Source organism: Callorhinus ursinus, unplaced genomic scaffold (genome assembly GCF_003265705.2).
Source record: "Callorhinus ursinus isolate GAN/ISIS: 27379988/994484 unplaced genomic scaffold, GSC_fseal_2.0 scaffold92, whole genome shotgun sequence".
Classification (NCBI taxonomy): domain Eukaryota; kingdom Metazoa; phylum Chordata; class Mammalia; order Carnivora; family Otariidae; genus Callorhinus; species Callorhinus ursinus.
This window is the reverse complement of record NW_027397154.1, coordinates 174,804-182,535: the sequence shown is the minus strand read 5'-3', so window position 1 is coordinate 182,535 and position 7,732 is coordinate 174,804.

The following is a 7,732-nucleotide window of genomic DNA, read 5'->3' as shown; positions in this document are numbered from 1 at the left end:
GGGGAGGGGTATGTTCGGTGAGAGAGTGGGAGAGGGGACAGGAACAGGAGCTGAAGCCAGTCACTCAGACCCCTTTCAGGCAACCTGAGCCCCGGGGCCTTGTGCTGGTTGGTGAGGAGGGTGCTTGCTTGCACCCACATGGCCAGGCTCATGGCCTAAGAGCCCCCCCCTCCCCTTCACTCGCATGCAGATGAGCAGGTCTCACGGGCAGACATACTCACAGCCCCCACCCTCCTCCCCGTAGCTGTTGGATTTCTCTATCGTTAATGGTGCCCCCCTCCACCCCAGCGAGGCACACGCCCCTCCCTGTTAATTACCTCCTGGCTGTGCCAAGTCCATTAGCTGCCCCCCCCCCCCACCAGGGGCTAAGCACCAGCTGAGATGCATGCCTGCAGGGGGATCAATGGAATGGAACCCTGAGGACCCCATGGGGAGCTGGGACAGGGACAGCAACCTGAGGCTGTGGGGATGGGACATCTGGGTCCCCTAGACCTAGTGTAAGCCCCACCCTCTTGGAAAAGTCTGTCTGGACTGGAAGGCAGAGGCTCAGACCTGGTGGTGGGTTCGGCAAGCACGCTCAGCATTGAGGGGAGGACCCAGAACTCTCCTCTGAAGGAGGTTGTTGCCAGCTCCACCCTCCCAACTCTGGAGAGAGGGCATCAGTGATGCAGAAGCCGGGGGTTCTCCCCCAGGGCCACCCCAGTGCGGGGATGGGCTCTCTGAAGAACCCAGGGGTCCAAGCCATCCGGACCCCCTCAGCCTCCACAAGCAGCCTCTGCCTCCTTCCCGCCCTGCTCCCGCAGGGGCTGGGTTCCCGACAGACAGGGGAACCGCGCATCTGTTCCGGTTTCCGGGAACAGTGTGGGCAGAGGGCTGGGGCAGTCTGGTGGGGACTGTCCTGATCTGCATCGCTGTGAATCCCCAAGGGAAGGGAGACCCCAGAGAGAATCCCAGACTCCGGAGGCCCTGGGCTCTCTGAGTGTCAGCTGAAGAGAGCCTTTTTTGTTTTTTTTTTTTTTAAGATTTTATTTATTTATTTGACAGAGAGAGAGAGACAGCGAGAGAGGGAACACAAGCAGGGGGAGTGGGAGAGGGAGAAGCAGGCTCCCCGCCGAGCAGGGAGCCCGATGCGGGGCTCGATCCCAGGACCCCGGGATCATGACCTGAGCCGAAGGCAGGCGCTCAACGACTGAGCCCCCCAGGCGCCCTGGAGAGAGCCTGTCTTGCCAAATTCCTGAAGTGGCCTTGGACAGGCTGCCCAGCGCAGGAGGGGGGTGACAGTCCCTGGAGGAGCCAGGACCCGGGAACCCCGACTTCTCAGCCAGGCTGAACCCCCCGGCCCTGCAGCCCCCCACGGGCTCCACACCTCAGCTCTGACAGCCCCTCACTGCCACAGGGGAGCGTTTGAGCAGCTCCGGCTCTGGGGCAGTGGGGAGACTGGCATCTGCCACCAGGAGAGACGGAGGCAGGAAGGGCCTCTGTGCGGGCTGTCTGTGTCCCGTCGTGACCTTGTCTCCAGAATGGGGGTGACAGTGGCGGTCACCTCACAGGGCTGTTCGGAGGTTTCAGCAAGTCCTGTGTGTGAGTCCCTTCCAGCAGGGACTGGCCTGGACGTGCCGGGCACAAGGTGGCTGGCATCCTCTCTTTGTCTCCTCCTCTGCCCTGCTCCTCTCCATCCTTTGCGTGCCCTCCATCCCGGCCTGGCCCCGGTCTTTGGGGGTGAGGCAGGATAGACTGGCAGGCGCCGTGTTTTGTGGGGACAGTGCTCACAGAAGAGGCACTCTTGCCTGGTCCCGACCAGCGCTCCAGCTGCAGAGAGGGAGGACTTCGCTGGCTGTGGGGGCTGGGAGGGGAGGGAGGGGCTTCTTCTCCCTCTGAACCCCTGCCGACTGCAGGTCTAGAGAGGTGAGGGCCAGAGCGACCCCCGCTGGCCAACCCTGTCAACTCCAGTCCCCTGATTTTCCCCAGGGAGACCTCCCTTCCCCACTGGCCTCCTCCGGGCAGCCCTCAAGGATTAGACAGAGACCTTGGCACCCCTGTAGGGTGCTTCTGAGGTCACAGATCCTCACAGACGCGAGTCAGGTCTCCAACGTATCCGTCCAGCTGTTAGGAACATGCTTCGGAGGCTTCCTGTGTCTTACCCCGTGACCTCCCATTCCTGAGTGTCAGGAAGTCCTTCTTGCCGTCTACCCTCTTGCTTCCCACCTGGGTCCGAAGGGGTTACTCAGCTCCAGGCCTGCCCACTGCGGGTCCCAGCTGCCTGGGCCTGTGGTGAGAGCTAATGTAGGCAACAGTCGGAGGACAAGAGGGGATAAAGTTATTAGCATCTTCATCTTTGAGGGATATCGACTGTTGGGTCTCCAGGCTCGCTTGGTCTTATAACGGGGCTCACGGGGGTGTTGGGAGGGACTTGGAAAAATCTCATGGAGCCTCCACCCCATATCCTGAGCGGGAGCTGGGGTGCCTGCGTCTTCCCCGAGGGCGGCAGGTAGAGACACAATGTGGGACACAAAAGCTGTGCGGAGGAGAGGGCTGAGGGCAAGGAGCAGACTGGGGGGGGGACCGGGGCTTTGCTTTAGAGTGTGTGTGATCTGTGCATGTGTGTGTGACACACAGAGGGGGGCGGAGAGGGAAGGAGAGGGAGGAAGAGAGAGAAAGGGGGGGGAGGGTGCAGGTGAGCTGGAGAGATTCAAGGTGGCCGCCTAAAGGGAAGAAGACAGGGTCCCTCCTCCTGAGACTCAAGTGCATGCCAGTCAAGGTCCCATGGTGGAGGCCGAGCCCCCTCCACTAACCCTGGGATGCTCTGTGACACCTTGCTGCAGCTCCAGGCAGCCTCCCCTGTTCCTGGGAACCCAGTGTCGCTGGTGTGGCTCCGTGTGTGGCGCTGGGCGGTGCCACACGGGGGAGAGTTTCGTCCCCTTCTCAGCACAGTGTGTCTGGTTTGGTGTTTGCACGGGACAGTCTCTGGGAGGAGGTGTGTGTAAACTTTGCCCTCTGCACACAGCTGAGCACATTCCTGTTCTTGAGGTGGAATCAGGAAGGATGCAGGCAGGGGAAGGGGCTCGGGGCTCTGGCTGCCCACCTCGTCCAGGTTTTGCAGCCCCTGGCTGACCACCTGGGGTCCGATTGCAGCAAGGCTTGCAGGGGTGAGGGCCTCAGAGAGGGGGTGCAGGTGTGGGTGCGGATGTGCTGGGGACTGAGGGACACTCTCCCTCCCTTCCCTCCTCAGGGCTCCTTCTGGCCTCTCTTCTCCTTTGCTTTCCCTTCCAAAGCCCGAAGCCCGGAGGAGGGGCAGGAGTGGCTTGTTGGGCAAGGGGTCAGATGCATTCCTTTTGCCCCAGAGGAGCTGGCTTCCCCTCTGCTGGGCTGGGAGAGGAGGTAATTAATGGCAGCGAGGCCAGGAGGGGAGAGTCTTCGGGGCTAACGTTGGTATTAATCAGCAGCCGGTCCCCAGCGAGGGGTGGCATTCAGCTGGGGCTGTGTGTGTGTGTGTGTGTGTGTGTGTGTGGCACTGGGGAGTGGGGGGCTGTGGGGGACTGGGGGCTCCTGACTCAACCGTCAGCTTCCCTCCCTCTCCATAGGGCTCCCCCTTCCCTTGTTTTGCTGGAAGTCCCTCCTTCTATCTGTCCTCCGACCTCCTGCGGCCATCCTGATGGAGGGCCAGGATCCCTCCCCAAGTCCAAGTCCACTCCCCAACCCCTCCCGAGCCCTTACTGCCCGCTGGTGCATTAGGTGATTCCTGAGGCTGCCGGCCCTGCTAATTGCCTCTCATACCTCTCTCATCACCAGGGCAGCCCCCCACCAACTCCATTAGCCCCCCCTCTCCCCTGATAGCCCCTAAATCAGCCCCAATTATTCACAGGAGGGGGTCTGGGCTGAGCTGTGATTACAGCTCCAGTGGAGGGGTGAGGGACAGGGACTGGAGTGGGCAGGGCTGGGAGGGGCGGGGGTGGGGGTGGGGCCTGTGGGCAAATTCAGGGCCGGGACCACCAGGGGCCGGGACCTGGGATCCTGAGGCAGGGAGGGGATGCCAGACCAGAAGGTGGGCAGTGGGGGTTGTAGCTCCTTTTCCAGGGTCCCTTACCCGCACCCGAAGACCCAGGAGGGCAAGGGAGGGATCAGGCGGGCACGACCCCTGTGAGTGGGCCATGCTGGCCAGCATCATTGGCACCATGGCCAAGCACCTAGACGGGCTTGGGGAGCAGCAAGGAAGCTCTGTCCTTCTGGGCTTTCCCTTGAGGCTCCCACTGCCCGCCCCTGCCCTACCCTGCTGGCTACCGCGTCTGTGCCTCTGGGGTGTGCGTCTGCTGAGGGGCACTGTGTGCTCAGCTGGTTGCGGCATCAGGGCACTTTCTCCAGCCCTCTCCGATTCCCTCAACGCAGCTGCCTCTAGGACTCCCCGGCAACCCCTTCCCATCCCAGAGGGAAGAGGCACCCACGCTCTGTGTCCCCCAGCTTCCCCCCCACCCGGAGCACTGTCCTGGGTTCTGAGCCACCCACTGCACCGCACCCCTGGGTCAGAGCGGTGGCCTCCTCCCGCTCTCCCTGCTTCCAATGCGCTCCCCACAGCCAACTCAATCCCCAGTTATTCTTTTAAAGCTTGAATTGGATCGTGACCCTCCTCTGTTCAAAATCCCTTAGTGGTTCCCTATCTCCTAGAACAAACTCCAGTGCAGCCAACAAGGCCCTGCGAGGTTTGACCCATCCACTCCCCTGACACCCTCTCTGTTCCAGTGGCCTAGCTGGCCTCTGAACGTGGCATGTGCTCTGGCGTCAGGGCCTTGGTACCTGCTTTTCCCACAGCCTGGAATGCCCTCCCTGCAGATAGCTGCATGGGCCCCTCCTTCACCTCCTCTAGGCCTTCACCTGGAGGTTACCTTCTTCCACTGAGGCCTTCCCTGACCCCCTTTCCAAAACCAGGGCCCCCAGCACTCCCACCCCCTTGCCCTGCGTTGTTGGCCTCTATTTGTTTAGGACAGCACCGAGATCACGGAATGCATCACGATTTTATGGATCTCTCTCACCTCTCCCCCAGCCCCACCACTAGGCCGCAAGCTTCATTTGACCCCTCCATGTTTAGGCAGAGATTTTTCTTTATTTTGTTCACAGCTGTAGCCCCCCCGTGCCTGCACACAGTAGGTGGTCAACAAATCTTCCTTCCATGAATGAATAATAGGGTCCCCAACTAGCTTGTGAGCTCTTGAGAACCGGGGAACTTTTATTTCTTGCCTAAATAAGTTATTAAATATAAAGGTCTTAGGCGAGTGCCTGTGAGTCAGTAGGGTCTGTCCAATAAAAGTAGCTGCCAACACCATCATCATCATCATGGTCATTTCCTCTGCATCCTGGGCACCAGGTAAGCAAAAGACCAGTGCCTGTTGAACAAAAGAATGAAGGAGCCAGGGCGCTGGGCTGGCTCAGTCAGTGCAGCGGGCAACCCTTGATCGCCAGGTTGTGAGGTCGGGCCCCACCTTGGGCACAGAGACTAACTTAAAAAGAAGAAAAGAATGAGGGCCTTGGATCCCCTTGTCCGCTCTTGGGAGAGGCAAGAGGAGAACCTTCATCCGTCCAGCCACAGGGCTGGGCCCCGGAGGTGGAGGTGGGGCCCAGAAAACTGGAGGAGCCTTGCACATGTGGCAGCCCCTCGCGCGGATGTTCATGAGCTCTTACTCTGTGCCAGGCTCCGGATCATAAAGGCCGTTTCGGCCTGTCCCCAGCCCTTGAAACACTCAGGCTAGGGGCGCCTGGGTGGCTGTTGTTAAGCGTCTGCCTTTGGCTCAGGTCATGGTCCCAGGATCCTGGGATCGAGCCCCGCGTCGGGCTCCCTGCTCAGCCGGGAGTCGGCTTCTCCCTCTCCAGCTGCCGCTCCCCCTGCTCAGGCTTTCGCTCTCAGCCTCCCAAATGAATAAATTTTTGAAAATCTTGGGGAAAAAAAAAAGAACACTCAGGCTAGGTGAGACAAGTTTAACGTTCATATGCAAGAGTGGGGAGGGAGGGAGAGGCTGGGCAGGGTCTGGGAGAAAGCACCCTCCGACTGAACCTGAACGTGGAGGGAAGAGAACACCGCGCAGGTGAAGGGCGGAGCGCAGGTTCCCCCCTGGGCCCCTAGAAGGCGCCGCATCGGAAGACTTTCAAGGCCCCTCTGGCCTCGGGCGTGCTGAACTCTATGATCTTGGGCCTCCGGGCCCGGAGCTGTGCGCTGGTTTCTGCTGCCCCCTGCTGGAGACTTTTGGTCCGCCACCCGCAAACTTGTCTCGTGTCCTTCCTGGCGCCAGGTAAGCTGCACCTGCCAGTGTGCTCTCCCCACCCACACCTCCCCGAAGCACCACACTAAGCACTTGCTGGTCTTCCTCAGACAGGAGCCTCTCAGGTAGAAGCTATGCGCAAGACATGTTGTTGATAAAGGACTCGAAACCAGAATACATAACAGATTCATCACTGTTGAACCCCACCATCCCACTCCAAAGAAGCTACCAGGACAGGGGCGCCTGGCCGGCTCAGAGTGTGCGACTCCCCATCGCGGGGTCATGGGTTCGAGCCCCACGTTGCGGGTAGAGCTTACTTTAAAAAAAGCTACCAGGATGAACGAAAACACGTTCACATAAGACTTGTACGCAAACGTTCAGAGTACCTTTACTCACAGTAGCTCAAAACTGGAAACCAAACAGCAGGTCCCACCCAGTGGCGCGTAAAGATAAGGCAAATTGTGGAATATCCATACAGTGGGATGCCACTCAGTGACAAGGAGCAATGAGCTACCCAAAACCGTTATGGTGAGTGAAAGAAGCCAGACATAAGTAAGTATGGCGTGAGTCCATTTATACGAAATTGTAGAACAAACAATTCTACAGTAACAGATCAGAGATTTCACAGAGCTGGGGGTGGGCACGGGGCATTATTTGCAAAGGGATACGAGGGAATTTTCGGGGGACAGAAAGAATTTAAAAAGATTTATTTATTTAATTGGGGTGGGCGGTAGAGGGGGAGAGAATCTGGAGTCGACTCAAGACCACGACCTGAGCCGAAATCAAGAGTCAGATGCCTAATCAACTGAGCCACCCAGGGACCTGGCAGGCATAGAAAAATTTTTTAAAAATTATGTTGACTGGGGCGCCCAGCTGGCTCAGTCCGTGGAGCATGCAACGCTTGATCTCGGGGTGGTGAATTTGAGCCCCACTTTGCGGGTAGAGCTTACTTTTAAAAAGCTATTTTGATTGAAGTGGGGGTTATACAGGATAACACATTTGTCAAAACTCATCAAACTAAGACATCAAACCAAGTGAATAAGCCAGACACAAAAAGACAAATATTGTATGATTCCACTTATGCCACTTACCAGGAGTAGTCGAATCCATAGACACAGAAAGTAGAATAGAGATGACCGGGGGGCCGGGGGGGGGGGAGGAGTAGGGAGTTGGCGTTTAATGGGGACAGAGTTCGAGTTTGGGGTGATGAAAACGTTATGGAGATGGATGGCCGTTGCACAATATGGATGCATTTATGTCACCGAACTGTCCACTTTAAAATGGTTAAAATGGTAAATTTTGCCATAATTTTTAAAAATCTTAAAAAGTGTCATCGAACAGTACATTTTTAAGTGGATACGTTTTTTATTGTTTGTCAGTCATGCCTCAGTAAAGTTGATTTAAAAAATCTCCAAGTAGGAGTGTTCCTGCCTTGCTCTTTCTGACTATTGTAGCTTTTTTTTGTGGCAGGCGGTGCAACCCCGGGC